General features: G+C 36.3%; 1 long non-coding RNA gene across 1 annotated transcript; it reads right to left on the minus strand.

Annotated features, from left to right (window-relative positions):
• Positions 1-1,004: 1,004 nt before the first annotated feature.
• Positions 1,005-5,125, minus strand: LOC115952583. Its single transcript, XR_004083470.1, has 3 exons — positions 4,723-5,125; positions 2,207-2,292; positions 1,005-1,192 (listed from the first exon to the last, which is right to left on the minus strand). It is a non-coding gene; the product is annotated as an uncharacterized LOC115952583 (long non-coding RNA).
• Between the last annotated feature and the right edge of the window lie 11,450 nt (positions 5,126-16,575).

The raw sequence follows: 16,575 nt of genomic DNA on the forward strand, positions 1-16,575 counted from the left end.
AAAACATATTATCAAATAAACAATTATTAGCAAAATCTAAGAATTAAATTTCTATACATGCATTGTTATAAAATAGTAATAATAAAAATAAAATTGCAAAAGTTAAAATTTGTCACCTATCTGATTATTTTCATTTGGCTAACCTTTGCTTTTCTTTAAATAAATGGCATTATAGAGTACTTCTAATACAGCTATTAAGAGTACTTTGTCCACCACAAAGGATTAGAAAATAAACAAAAATTAGTAAAGTCTCATAGTTTAACATTTAAATTGAGCACTATAAAAAATCATGTTATATAACAAAATAAATACCAAATTATCCAAATCATGTTATCTAATAGAATAATACTAGTCGCTAACCCGTGCGATGCACGGGAAAGCTGTTAATAATGACATGTCAATCAATTGACACAACTTCCCTAAAAAAAAAAAAAAAAAAAAAAAAAAAAAAAAAAAAAAAAAAAAAACCCAATATCAAGGTATAAACTATAAAGCAATAAAATCTATCACATACAATGAGATATCGTGGTAACCAAATGCTTGAGATCATAATTTAGAAAATATAAAACTTGTATAAGTACACTCCAATACAATTAATTACACATAAATTAAATTCCAAATATAATCACTCCAATTTCATCTCCCTCCCTCTCTCCCTCTCTCCCTCCCTCCCTCCCTCCCTCCCTCAACCCCATCATTCCATACTCATTCAAATATAATTCATACATTACATTAATCATTCCATACTCATTCAACCCCATCATTCTTGATGTCCAAGATGTATCTAAATTCTAACATTGCCAGTAAATAAAAATGCTACATCTCAATGGGATTGAAAAGGCAACACAATGCCAATTTACACAATTATTGAAATCATCACTTTCCACTATAGAGAGAGAGAGAGAGAGAGGTGGTTGTTGCATTGCATCTCTTAAGAAGATTTTTCCTGAACATTTTTCCTTCTGATAAGTAATCAACCGGAACAAAAAAGATGTACCACTTTTCAGAGTATGCACATTTGGGAGATTAAAGATAAAGAAAAAGGAGAAAATGAGAATCTACCAATTAGGAACAGCTACCACATCAAATTCAGACCCAAATCCCACTGATGTAAAGTTGTTTTGTTTCATCAAGCTAATTTCTTCATTATCAACTGCTTTCGTTATATATTTTTTGTAACATAGACTTTTACCTATAATGAAAACATACAAACTTTTAAAATACCAAGGCAAAGGAAAAGGTACAATGGAATAAAAAAGTGAAGTTACAGACTTTAGATAAAATAAGACAGACATTAGTTATCTTATGATTGGAGGATCATTGTGATTAAAAGAGAACATAGACAATTATAGTGCAGTAAATGATCTATTTAATTGTTTCACACTGAATTTTTTTTTTTTTGACAAACTTAAGTAAAACGTAATTTAATTTTAATATTATCTTAAATTTAGAAATTCATAAATAAAAGGGATGAAGGAGTAAAGAAGAAGAAGAAGAATAAAAAGAAGGAAAGAAAGGTCAAATAAAATACTGAGTCTACATTCTGAATATTAAGGAATCAAAGAGAGTCAGAAATGAGTCTCCTTCCATGGTCAATTCCAAGTTTGCAACTTAAGTTTTTTTTTTTTTTTAATTTAAATGTGGAAGACGCAAAAGTAAAGACCTTTTTTTGGGGTAATCGTTCAAATAATTCAAGAAAATTTAGTAAAATTTACATAAAAAAGGGCCCACTATTCTTCCCAAAAAAGTTTATTTCCACTATCATGAAATTATTTTTTCTAGAAACCTAGATAGAATCCTTCCTATGACACATTAAATCCAAATAAACTAAAAATACTCAAAGAGAACATGAAATTAAAACTCAAAAGAAGAATCAAAATTCAATGTTCTTCTTAAACCCCTGCCATTCACAAAAAGTTGAAATTAAATTGCTAAGACTAAGTCTATGTTCAATATCAACCCCACCATAAAATGCCCTATCAAATTAGCAAAAATCTAATGTAATGAGACTTTACAATTGTAGAATAATTATTCATTTCCAATAATACATTGAAAAGCACCAAGTCACCTTTAAGTCACACGAAAATTCATAATCACACCATGAAATAAATGATAATCAAAATCTAAAGCATTATTTCCTTTCTTGAAACTAAGCTTGAGCATTATGGGTAAAAGTCAGTGGTCGCTTTATCGAATGATTTATTACCTCTTTTCCTTTTACTGCCTTCTCATTTTTTTCATGGTGTAGGATGATCTGTTCTTCCTATTTGAGTCTCATCTTTTCCTCTAAACCTGTATGCAAATCAATTTATTTAGTAAAAAATGTTCATTGACACATCATTAACATATTGATAGATCTAGAACTTTTTATTAGCATCAAGCAAGCAACCACAACCCATATTAACATTTTTCACTAAGTCCATAATTTTGTTAAGAACCTGTAGTTCTTGACCAATTGGAGTGATGAAGTGTGTGAATTGTGAATTGTGAATTGTAATGGCTAATTCAAGTTAGCTTGGCCTCCTAAGAATTGGGGGGAAAGATTAGAGAACAAAAGAAAGTAAACTTAGATTTATTATTCTCCTGATATTCTTTCTTATAATCATTGCAACCTTTTAAACTAAGCTGCAACTGAAACTGATTAACTAACTCCTAATCTATCACATGCTCTATAATACATTGAGCACATGCCTAATTAGTCAGGTCATCTATAACAGAATGTGACCTGCCAATAACTACCAAAACATCCTAGGACTTTATATCAATTCCTAGTACAGTGCTAACAGCTACCAAGTATCACAATATAGCTAACACTAAGTACACCAAAAGCATAATGCATATAAGCATGTACAATAACAACAACAACGCACAAACAACACCAGCACTTAGGATACCAGCACAAAACAGTAATGTACACAGCTAGTAAGACCAGTAAATTGTAATACCTTTGACATGATACCCACTGAGAATGCGTCAAACAGGGGCAAAAAAAAACCCCTTTCACAAACCTTTTCTTTTAAAGGGATAGATAATAGGTCATACATAATCAATGGATTTCTGGCAAACTATGATGAACTAAACTACTAAGGTCAAAAAGTAAATTCCCACAAGCAATGAATCAAAGGATAGTAACACAAGTATTAAGTGGTTAAACAAAGAGTAGAATCACTCACTAAGAAGATTAGGATTCATGCTATAGCCGTAGATTTTCTAGGCCCTATTCCTTATGCAATACAAAAAAAAAATTCTAAACCTACTGAAATTATCTTCTAAAATTATATACCATATGGATAAAACCAAGTCCAAGTTCAATATCAATCTCACAAACAATGGTCAAACAATCAATAAAAATTTCCAAGTTATGACGACACATTCACATACACAGTTTATAATGAATTAGAGAATGAAATTGCAGTTAATATGATCTCACTGACTATAGTAATTGTATAAAGCAAATATTCAATATATGGTGTATCATTAACAATAGCTGCATCTTGTGCAGTCCAAGAATTGTTCATTAACAATAATAGCTAAATCTTGTGCAGTCCAGGAATTATAAGAGTACACAAACACATATTGTGCTGTTTGCAAAGACAATTGAATATAAAAGAAGCTAGCCAAGAATGCTTAACACCCAAATATCAAAAGAATGAATATTAGACAATCTTAAGCTAAACTATGTTTTTTCAATCAGATGAATGCGATAGTAATAATTACAAAGAAAGAGAGGTACAGAAATATATTCTCCAAGAGCAAAAAGAAAATGAAAATCATAACAACCTTAGGAAAAATTAAAGCGCAGCTCTCTTCTTAATGAAAATATAATGGTATGAGCCTAAGAAGGGATAGTCATGAATAAATTTACATGATAAGTTTCAACTTGAAAATGCATAAAATAACACTATTACTAATTAGCCAAAATCTATTTGGCCTTCATATCAACTTCGTGTAATGTTCTATATATAATTAGAGGGTAACATACTTTACAAAAGTATTTTATATAGACAATTCAGAACTCTTTAGCAAGCTTTAACCAAAACCTCCATCATTATGAAAACAATAGGCATATTACAAATATTTAAATGAATTTTAAGTTTGGTGATACAAAGAAATTCAATACAAATTTTGCAGATTTTACAACCATTTTCCATTTATGGCTTGAATGAAACTTACAAAATACGCATTGTATTTGAGCAAAGTAAATTAGACAAACGAACTCTTGAGAACCTTATAAGGGAAAGCACAAACACAGGCATCAAATTCTTTAATTTATTTTTGTCATCAACAATAGGTTCTTAGGTTCCAAAATTAAGACTTAGCTTTGTTTTTATATCACCAAAGCAAACATGGTGTAATTTGGAAAATTGACTAAAGTTGTCTAAATCGAAACATACAATGGAAAAACAAAATTTCTATTAAATTAGTGATATTTTTTTTAATTGTCTACTTTAAAAAATCAGTGTGAATTTCTATTTCTATGCCTATGATCTTAATGATTAGGAAATTAAAACAACTATTCGATGACACCAAATCCATACTATATATAATCCTTTTCTACTTGGGTTGTGAGGAAAATTCACCGTACCATTCAATTAAACATCTTCAGAAAACAATGGTGAAAAAAGGGGCAAGCATTTAATAAAACAATTAGCCAACAGCAACATAAATCTATAATATAAAGAGCTAGAATTTCCCAATCCAATATAATTGAAGAAAGAAAACCTTGGATTTGAAGTGCGACCGCTGGTCAGCCTTGCAGATCGTCAAGAATTCTGGCTTCTTCATCATTGTACCAGGTTCCTCTCCTTGGTTTATCAGATGGAGAGTAAGGTGAGCTCTGAGAGGTAAAGACGATGGGTCAATCCTTTCCCAACGTATCTGATCGGCTCTTCCTTCTTTCTCATCCTAAGTTTTGGATTTTGATTTTGGGGGAAGGAGAAGGTTTTGATTTTTGGAGAGAAAGAGGGTTTCTGAGGAGAGAGAAGAAGGTTTTGGATGAGTATACTTAAGGGCTGAAGAGATAATCAAACGGTGGGGCTGACAAATATAGAACTAGAGAAGGGTGGCGACGGAGAAGGTGGAGCCATTGAGCTGCGATTTGCGTGTGGAGGAACGGCAGAGCGTGGGATGGTAGAGCGTGTTAAAGGCTTAGGGTTCCTTTGATTTTGCGATTAAGTATTTTTTTAAGTTTTAGAAAAGTTTTTTTTTTTTGGTTTATGATTTTTTTTTTAATGTTGTGCTGACGTGAAAAATTGTGGGAGCTTCAAAAGTTTTAGTTTTATATATATATATATATATAGATTATATTTTTATATGCTATATTTAATTCTTTAGAACGCAATAGGATAATATTTAACAATCAAAGAGAATAAAAAAAAAAAAACAACAACAGCAATTTAAAAAACAAAACTAAATCACAATTTAAAAAACAAAACTAAATCACAAACCTAAAATAGAGTTTTAAAGAATATAAAAAATTATCAACCTAAGTAGAGATGCAAGAAAAAAAAAATCCACCAAAAAATTTAGAGAGAGAGAGAGAGAGAGAGAGAGAGAGAGAGAGAGAGAGAGAGAGAGAGGAACCTTTTCTTTGGTGAGGGAAAACTATGCATAGAATAGAAGAGATAGTGATAAATTTATAGTAAGAGAGTGTGAATAAGAAGAGACAAAAATAATGGAAGATGAAGGGAAAGAGGAAGAATGTTATTAATGTAGAGGGTAGTGGGGAGATGAAAAGATTGAAAAAGTAGTGGGAGATGAAATGGTAAAGAGAGAAAGGTTGGAGAAGTGCAAATATTAAAAAAAAAAAAATGTTAAAAACAATTATAAGAAAATTGGTAAAAAAAAACCCTAAAGCTTGAAAGGCTTCAACGTTTTTTTTTTTTTTTTCCTTTAAGCTTAAAAGGCTCACAAAAAACCGTAAAGCTGAACTGAAAAGGCTTTGGGTTAGGCTTAATAGTGGAACTAAATAAATAAGAGGTAAGCTGAATTAATCATATAGATTTATTATAGGGTGATGGTGGAAGTAAATAAATAAGTAGTGGGCTACATTTATAGGGCTGAAAATTATAAAAATCATTTTAAAATTGTAGGAAAAATTATATTTTAAAAAAGAAACGGAAAAAAAGAATGACGTGGCAGCTGATGTGGCGCAACGTGAGAGCAGCAACATTAAACGCTATGCTTTAGCTTTTAGTAATATATAGATAAGAAACTGTCACATCACTCATTAACTAAATAAAAAGTGGAGATTAAAATCTATTATCACTTGCTATAGTGTATTTAAAACAAGGTGTTAAGGGTCATTTGTGAGAATCCAAGTAGGAAACAGATGGTAAAACTATTAGGCTCAAGCGGCAGGAATAATGGATCACAGGCCCTTGAAATAAACAGATGAGCCTTGAAGAGGCAAATGGGCTTAAAGAAGCCCGGAAAGAGAAAAATAGCATACCCATGGGCAATATATGATGTAGAAAAGTGAGAAAGGGCCACCGCAGGCCCAAAGTATTGCAAACAAAGAAAGTAAGGAGTTTATGGCAGGCCCATAAACCCCAAGGATGAGAATAAGATAATTGGACCATAGAAGCCCAATAAAGTTAGTAACAGTCCATGGGAATGCAGAGTTAGTAAAAGGGTCAAGGAAGTCCAAAGAAAGCAAGTGGGCCAAGGATGCCCAAAGGGACACAAGAGCTCATAAGTAGGAAAACCAATGGTCATACCAAGCCACTGGGGGAAAGAGTAAATAGCTGGCCTAGAGAGGCCCAGCAAGATTGAGTCATTACAGCAGGAGTGACAAAGTAATATGGCAGGAAATGAGGGTAATCAAGAAATGAGCCGAAAGAAATGTAAAATCTAGTATCAAATAAAGCCCAACTCCTCAGGGGAGCGGGAAATTGAAAAGTAGCTCACATAAAAGGTCAAAAGGAACGAACAGCAGACTATGCAGGCAAGCCTCCAACCTACGGCAGGCGAATGACTAGCAGGCAGATTTTGGACACACACGGAAGGGAGGCACGTGCAAGCCCCAGGCACCACCAGCCTGTACCCAGCTAATACAGGGCATGGTGAGATCGTGGGTCAGAGATTCAGAGGGCATGGTTTGGTGGTGGGGAGAAGGAAAAATCTATTTTTGAGGTTCCTGCTCAGGTTCTTTTGGAGAAGTGTCCTGTTGGAATGACTTACTACCCAAAAGAAGCAAGCTGAGTTGGAACCACTAGGTGCATGCCATGAGAGATAGGAAGAGAGAAAGAACCCAGACCGTAGCAGGAAGGGGTGCCACAGCAGACAAACAAACAAAATACCCTTCTTTGTCTGGTGATGGGGGGTGGCTCACAGATGAACTAATGGTGGTCAGCCAGTACACCCAGGCCAGACAAAGGAGGTTAAGAGCTAAAATAATAAAATCTGGTTACGACAGGCACTGTAAAGAGCGAACCTTGTCGTGAACAAAAAACAGAGCAACAACGGAAACCATAACTAAGAAATAAGAATTCGAAAAGAAATACCAAGAAATAGAAAAGAAGCGAGTGGAAGGGAAAGAAAGAAAATAACCAAAAAGAAAAAATAGAGGGAGAATTAGAACAACAGGCATACACCGGTAGATTGATTCCCTCTCTCCCTCACGAAATCTTGCTCTCTGTCAGAAACCAAAAGGAGCCCTTGTGCATCAACCATTCAGGTCCGTTTCCCTCTGGGTAGTTAATCTCCACAGCATGATTTTCCTGAGAGATAAATTGTGTTGAGAAGTGATAGGCCATAAACTGAATGACCCATTATGATAGAAATTAATTAATTAATTAGCCAAGTTATTAATTAATCAATTTATCATGCAAACGCGTGGTAGCACAAACAAATCACCAATAAACTAATTATGCAGTGGAAAAATAAATAACATGGTGATTTGTTTAAGAATGGGGAAAACCTAACGGCAAAAACCCCATCGGGTGATTTTCAGGTCACCACTCCCGAAACTCCACTATTATCACAACAAACGGTTACAAGTAAAGGAATCCAAATACATTACCAATCTATAGTTGAACCCTTACCCCAATACCCAATTGGACTTGTTCTGTAGTGACTGTTCCCCTTTCAGATGCACGACTCCCAGTATGTGACTAACTAATTACGCGGATCCCAATACGCGACTTCAATCACTAACTAAGAAGGTTGTTAGTTGCAAAGTTCTTCAGTTCATCCACACGATGAAGATCAAGAAGATGCTTGGTCACAAAACCCTACGGTGCACATACACAGCAACTTCTTCAAGAGAAAGAGATGAACTAGGGCAAGAACTTCGTCTCTGGTCACAATTTGCTTGAATAGAGTTTGCTCAATACTTGTGCAACTTGTGAACACTTTGACGGCCTTTAAACTGATCCTTTTATATGTCTAGGGTTAGGAGAAAAGAAAGCCCAAAGACACATTCACGAATTCCAAGAAAATCATATTGAAATTCTGAAAATCTTAAATCTCGACAGATAGAAGCTGTCGAGAAGGTGTCGAGCACACCGAATGATGAACAGCTTCCTTAAGCTCGATAGATGCAGCTGTCGACCAGCTATCGAGCTTTAATGATTTTGCACTCTGAACTTGTTTTCTTGAATAGACTTGAAAGATTCAATATGTGATCTTGAAACAAAATTTCTTGAAGTATTTAAAACATCCTAAATTTACCCAAATACAAGTAAAGTACGTTTTGTCAAAGGATAAGCCAATTACATAAAATCAAGACATATGTTCTTAACATGTAAAACACATATGTCCTAACAATCTCCCCCTTTGGCAATCCGTGAGAAAACCACAACTAACAAATGAACATATGAGAGAAGTCATAAATCACTCAACTCATATTCACTTATTGAATACAATAAAATCTATCCTAACACAAACTCTTGAAAAACTTTGTAAGAAGAGAGTTTATGGCAAGTAGACTTTGACAACCTGTATTTCTGAAACACTTTTAAACAAAACTCATCAAGGAATCTTTGTGTGAAACAGAAAAAATAGATTGCATATAAATATAAGAAACATGTGTATAAAGAGCGAAAAGAAAACAACACATGAAAGGGTAGGTGAAAGAAAAACATACATCAATATAAATAAGGAAATAAGTACAATGTATGTCTAGACATGGTCACAAAACCTCATGTACAAAAGTAATGTATCTAAAAAGAAAGAAAAGAAAAGATACATACTGTCCTCACTACATCCCTCAAAAATGTATCAATTCTCCCCCTAACAAAATGATCCTATACTAACTCTCCCCTTAAGATAGACTACTCTCATACCAAAATTACTCCCCCTTTTTGTCACGAATGACAAAGGGTAAGAGTGTCAAGTAAACATCTCATCGGCAGAGCTAGCATCTCCATCATCATCATCTGAAGTATCATCGTCATCACCATCATCATCATCCTCATCCTTAGAAGCAGAAGCCACAGGAGAAGGTGGTGAAGGAATAGCCTCAGGAGTAAAGCCACCCATAGACGCCTGTCGTCGAACAATACAACCGACACGAACGTTCACCTGATACAACTCCGTAGAGAGTGTATCGAGGCAAGCATCCATGCGCTGCAACTGCACTATAATATCTCCTAGAGACACATCACTCGAAGAGGAAGGAGGAACCGAATGGGATGGAGCGGAACGAGAGGAAGGAGCCACTGAATCCGATTGCCGCGACCGAAGCTGGGCCTCGCTACGTTTAACGGTAGCGTAATCTATGGCACACATAATGGTGAAGTGGTCGGATGAGGGAAAAGGAATAGAAAAGTGGCGTAGAATCCTCATGATAGTAGAAGGAAAGATGAGCTTATCACGGGTCGTCGAATCTAGATGAACATCTATGATAGACAGAATGAAATGAGAAGGGAAGTCTATGGTGAGATGCTCAAGAAGAGACAACAAAAACCGAGCACGAGGCTTTGTGATGGAGTTATAGTGAGAGAGGGGATGCAAAAAAAAAGTCATCACCATGTTCATGAATCTAGGACCTTTAGCAAAAGGTCGACATGGTGTAAAAAGACGCTCACCCCAAGAAGTAGGGTGCTCACAGAAAGCAGACATGAGCTCATCCCTGGACACAATCCTCAGACGCTCACAGCTAGGATAGTCAGGAAACTCTATCCTAGGAACCTGAAGTACATTCACAACTAGCTGCGGTGTGATAGGAATGCGTGTACCTCGAACGCGAGTGAAGAAAAGAGGTACTGATCGATCAATCCCGTGCACGTTGGAGTAGAACTCCTGAATCAACATGAGAGGACAGGTGACTAGGGCGTCGCACAGTGACTCTCATCCCTTACTGTGAATGACAGAAGGAAGATCGGTGTCAGCAAAATCTGACAAGATGATTTGGCGTTCCAAATGAATGCCTCGTCAAGAAAAGTTCTCTGAAAATGCCTTAAAGGCATCATCATCACGGAACCGGATATTAGATAAGGTAGGATCAAACGAAGAAGAAGCATCGGAATGAAGAGGGTTCCGGGCTGGAGTGGATTTACGCCTATATGCCATAAGCATGACTAACGTAAACAACAGAGAGGGAGAAAAGAAAGACAATCAGAAAAGTCCCAAACATTTTCAAATATATCAAATATATTGAAAAGAAGTACGTATGCATGGGAAATGCATGAACATGTGACATGCAAAAGAATTTTCATCATGGGCTCTGCCCAATTCAAACCTACCAGCACACAATCATATAGCACACATCTAAATGCATGGCAAGACCATTATAATGCTAATGTGATGCAATGTATGAGATTTTAAACACATTTAAGTGAAAACCCAACCCAAAATTTCAATGAAATCTCATCAATTTTGAAAAACCCCAAAAATTTCCAAAAACCCTAAATCCTAGGTTTCAAAACATGAAATGAATGAATGAGAAAGGATTAGAAGCTTACCAAGTGATGAAAAACGTGAAAAACCTTGGAAAATCCTTGAGAACCAAGACAGGAGTGAGATTGGAGAGTTTTTAGGAGAGAAACAGAGAAGTATCGAGAGAGAGATCGATGGAAATGAAGACCGAATCGCGTATGGGCTTTATATAGGAAAGCCTATAATTCTCGACAGATGCAGGTATCGACAGGTATCGAGCTATCTGTCGAGGAGGTGTCGAGAGAAATACACATCGACAGCTGAGGTGTCGAGGAGGTATCGAGGATCAACACAACAAGTTTAAGAACAGAAGCTCGATCGATCCACTAAGTATCGAGAAGCTATTGAGCATACAGATCCAATCTCGATAGATCCACCAGGTATCGAAGAGCTATCGAGCATATAGATCCAATCTCGATAGATCCACCAGGTATCGAGGTGCAGGCGAGATTGCGATAAGAAAAAGCTTAAGGAAGCTCGACAGATAGCCAGCTATCGAGGAGGTGTCGAGCCAGCTTTTAAAAGCAGTTTTTCAAGATGTGAAAAACACAAACATGAATGCAATCCAACATGCAACTCAACCAACAATCCAATCAATATATTAGGCTCTTAAAATTATCTCTCAAATGAAAATTTAAGAACATGGATCTCCACAAACACACACACACTAAACAAGTCTAACCAATTTTATATTTCAAAAACGAGTCTAGATAGTTTAGTGAGCATACATTAATACATGTATAACCTCGTGATGGCCAAATCACATTGTACCTAAACATGTATCAAGAATAGCAAAGAATATTGCGTGTTGTGTGTGAAAAATATCGCAAGATTGCATAAGTGTATGCGTGTATGACGATTTGAGATATGAGAAAATCACTTAACTCTCACACAATCATAACTGCTTGATGGGGACTATCACTTTTGAGGTACATCCTATAACTCTCACATCTCCTAGAATACATGCTTGCAATCATATTTAAAGCATTTTTGATCTTTTTGCTTTTAATTTTCTTTGCATATTTTTCTTTTAAACATATCATGCATGGGCTTATTAGAGAGAGAAAAGAAATACCCAATGATATTTGACATTCAAATTTTGCTATGCCTAAACACACAAATGTCATTAACACTGCACTTTTACTATGCCGAAGCATACAGGTGTCATATTATGATTGGCGGGCAACAGTGGTGAGATGGTTATTTATGCTTTTCTCTCAGGATTTTTTTAGTCCTTCCCGTCAAAAAGAGTGATATGCATATTAAGTTCAAGAGACAACTTAATCGTACTCATCACAACACGAGCCACAAAGCTCACTTGCTTAGTTGTGCATAGAGATGCTCATCTAAGTTACAAACGATACAAAGTTTAGAAGACTTTGTTTCAATGGCCATCTAATGGTACACAAATACCAATGTACAAAACACACACAGTTTTTGTATTTTTCTGATTTTTCAATTTTTTTTTTATATTTTTATAAAGAAAAACAAAACAAAGCAAAAACTAAAAAATAACCAAACAAAAACATGTTAAACAAACAAAGTATAAAAACTAGACTGACTCAAAACATGAAAGCAAAACAAAAGTAATGCAAAAAAAAAACATGAAGAGAGAGAGAAAAGTGATAGAATCACTTGGAGCTCTTTTCCTTCCACACCTTGGAAGAACCTTTCCGTCTAGCAAACCCTTGAACCGGCAGTGAAGGGGAAGAATTAAACCCATTCAAGTTAGAAAAGAACATGAGGGCTTTGAGAAGATCACCAAGGGGAGCGAGAGAGGATTGAAGCTGATTTTGGTTCCCAGATGCTATCAAGCCGTTGCTCTGTTGAGTGGCAAGCCACTTGTAGCAATTTGGTCAAGTATGACCGGTAGCTCCACAATGATGACAAAGATGCTGCTTCTTTTGTTTAGGCTTTTGAGAGTTAGCCTTCTTAGCCCTAGATTTACCCTTGTCTAAGTTCTCATTAGCTAATTCAGTTTTAATTTCATTATTCTCAATTTTAACATTATTAGCAGGAGGAACAAAAATAGTAGTACTAGAAGAAGCAGTATTAAAGGAAGAAAGACCATACCCTAAACCTGTTCGATCTGAAGCAGATTTCTGAATGCTCAGCATCTCATCTAGCTTTGCGCTTGAAGTCCTCTCCAATTGAGTTTTGACTTGAAACAGCTTTGCTTCAAGCTTTTTGGTCTTCTCAGCCAAGAAATTGTTCTCGAATCTCAGTGCTCCAATCGTCTGATTGGCTTCATCAAATTTTGTGGAAAGCTCCTCACGATCAAGTTCCACATCACTGAGCTTCTTGGTGGTTAGCCTATATAATTTCTCATGCTTCTCGGAAAGCTTATATAGCTTCTCATAGGCTGTATGGATGTCATCTTGGTCATCCATCTTCTCAAACTTAGATTCCACCAGTTCCTCTTCTTCAACCACATCTTCAACAACCCCATCAGTAGGATTGACTGTGGCTGTGAAGGCATTTAAGATTCCGTCATCCTCATTGTCGAAATCATCCTCAGGCTCAGTGTCGCTCAAGGTAACAGCAAGTGCCTTACTCTTCCCAATGCTCTTGAGGTATGTGGGACACTCATGCTTCATGTGACCAAAGCCTTGACACTCAAAGCACTTAGGTCCTGAGGGAACAGTGTACTGACCACCTTCCTTAGCATCCTTCTTCCCTTTGTCTTGGCCTTTAAATTAAGAAGAACTGGATTGCCTGCGGTCCTTGTCGAAACCCTTTCCATTGGCGTTCTTCATGAACTTCTTGAACTGCCTGGTGATGTAGGACTTCATCTTGGAATCTTCATCATCAGAAGATTCATCTGTTTCACTGCTCTTGGCCTTCAGTGCCATACTCTTGCTTTTATTTGACTTGCCTATTCTTGTCAACCCTAGCTCGTAGGTCTGCAAGTTTCCAACCAGCTCAGTCAGAGGAATCTTGTTAATATCCTTTGATTCCTCTATTGTCGTAATCTTGGCGTGAAATCTCTCAGGCAGAGATCTAAGCACTTTCCTCACAATCTTGGGTTCAAGAATGGTTTCCCCACGATTGAAGGCTGAGTTCACTATGTCCTTTAGCTTGGCATAGAACTCATCAAAAGACTCATCCTCCTCCATCTTTATTTCTTCAAAACTTGTAGTGAGCCTCTGAAGCTTTGAGTCTTTGACAGCCTTAATACCCTCATAGGTTGTTTGGAGAATGGTCCAAGCCTACTTGGCAGTTTCAGTAGAGGATATCTTCCTGAACTCCTCATTGGTGACAGCACTGAACAATGCATTCAAAGCTCTGCTATTGAAGTTTGCCGCCTTAATCTTAGCATCATCCCAGTCGGCTGGCGCTTCTGTAGGCTTAGTCCAACCTAGCTCCATAGCTTGCTACACTTTCTCATCTAAAGACTGCAAGAAAGCTCTCATGCGTACTTTCCAGTATGCATAGTTAGTGCCATCAAATAAAAGAGGTATGATTAATGACTGTCCTCTATCCATGACAAACAGGGGTCAATGGATCAACACAACAAAGATTAAACCCTAATCAGAGTGTGCCTACTCTGATACCACTTGATAGGCCACAAACTGAATGACCCCTTGTGATAGAAATAAATTAATTAATTAGCCAAGTTATTAATTAATCAATTTATCATGTAAACGTGTGGTAGCATAAACAAATCACCAATAAACTAATTATGCAGCAGAAAAATAAATAACACGGTGATTTGTTTACGAATGGGGAAAACCTAACGGCAAAAACCCCACCGGGTGATTTTCAGGTCACCACTTCCGAAACTCCACTATTATCACAACAAACGGTTACAAGTAAAGGAATCCAAGTACCTTACCAACCTACAGTTGAACCCTTACCCCAATACCCAATTGGACTTGTTCTGTAGTGACAGATCCCCTTTCAGATGCACGACTCCCAATACGTGACTAAGCAATTGTGCAGATCTCAGTACGCGACTTCAATCACCAACTAAAAAGGTTGTTGGTTGCAAAGTTCTTCAGTTCATCCACACGATGAAGATCAAGAAGATGCTTGGTCACAAAACCCTACGGTACACATACACAGCAACTTCTTCAAGAGAAAGAGATGAACTAAGGCAAGAACTTCGTCTCCGGTCACAATTTGCTTGAACAGAGTTTGCTCAATGCTTGTGCAACTTGTGAACACTTTGACGGCCCTTAAACTGATCCTTTTATATGTTTAGGGTTAGGAGAAAAGAAAGCCCAAAGACACATTCACGGATCCCAAGAAAATCATATTGAAATTCTGAAAATCTTAAATCTCGATAGATAGCAGCTGTTGAGCAGCTGTCGAGAAGGTGTCGAGAACACCGAATGATGAACAGCTTCCTTAAGCTCGATAGATGCAACTGTCGACCAGCTGTCGAGCTTTAATGATTTTGCACTCTGAACTTGTTTTCTTGAATAGACTTGAAAGCTTTAATACGTGATCTTGAAACAAGATTTCTTGAAGTATTTAAAACATTCTAAATCTACCCAAATACAAGTAAAGTGCGTTTTGTCAAAGGATAAGCCAATTACATAAAATCAAGACATATGTTCTTAACATGTGAAAAATATATGTCCTAACAAGAAGGAACGTTCTTTCCTCTCTGGTTTGCTCCTACGGACTGGATTTAAGTTGAGTTCTTCATCTTTTGATTAACCCATACATATTACTATTTGCTCCCTTTTGTTCTTTTCTTTTTCTTTTTTTTTTCTTTTTTTTTTTTGTAAAAGTGATTATTATTACTGTGATTGTGCCTGGGGATCATTTGGTCATTTCTTACTAAGTAGCCAAATATTTTATCTTTTTTGTTTTGTTATTATGTTTGTCTGCCACAACTTATTTGAAACAGCTCTGTCTGCTGCAAGCACGTTTCTGACAAACCAGGCATAGTTTTCACACAAGCTAGATCAAATTGAGTTGCAGTTGGACCGGTCCCAACTCCCTTATCTAGAAAACTTGGGCTTAGTGCAGCAAGAAGCAACCCAACACTACCAGCATAGCCCACCACTTTACACAAGGCAAATGTTAACGAGCACCGTGTGGTGCTGGTTAATGTTGCACTAATGTAGGTCCTATTTAATAAAATAAAAATTGAACAAAAAGAAGAAAAAAAAGGACATAAAAGTAATAAAACTGACCCAAAACTTATTTTAATATATTTTTTCTCTTTATAAAGCTGGTCCCACAACTTAAAAACTGCAAAAATATGACATAAAGCTGAAGCAAAAGTACAAAGGGCTGGTGCCCGTTAACACAACTCTTAAAACAAAAGGATACTTACAGTTAAAAAAAATACTAGAGATAAGCCAATCCCTAACGAGCGAATGTCACTTCAACAAGTGAAGTGAATCAATAGTAATGATATTCATTCATTCGATTGGATTGTGTACAACTTGGAGCTAATTAACAGTTCTTGCAGGTTACGTTTTAAGCACAGGGATGACCTTGGATCCCAAGTGGGCTCATTTCAAAAACCAAAATCATTTTATCATAGAAAAGCAGAGGTCTTGTTCTAGGACAACTTTAATCATGACCCACTTTTATGTAATAATATCCTCAGGACTTTAGGCTTACAAAAATGGGATGAATTGTGTTCAATGCATTAATTGTACTGGACACAACTGGAAAACATGTCCAAAACTGGACATATGTCTGTATCCCGTGTCTAGTGGACACAAAGTGCCT

The sequence above is a fragment of the Quercus lobata genome, chromosome 7, assembly GCF_001633185.2.
Source record: "Quercus lobata isolate SW786 chromosome 7, ValleyOak3.0 Primary Assembly, whole genome shotgun sequence".
Classification (NCBI taxonomy): domain Eukaryota; kingdom Viridiplantae; phylum Streptophyta; class Magnoliopsida; order Fagales; family Fagaceae; genus Quercus; species Quercus lobata.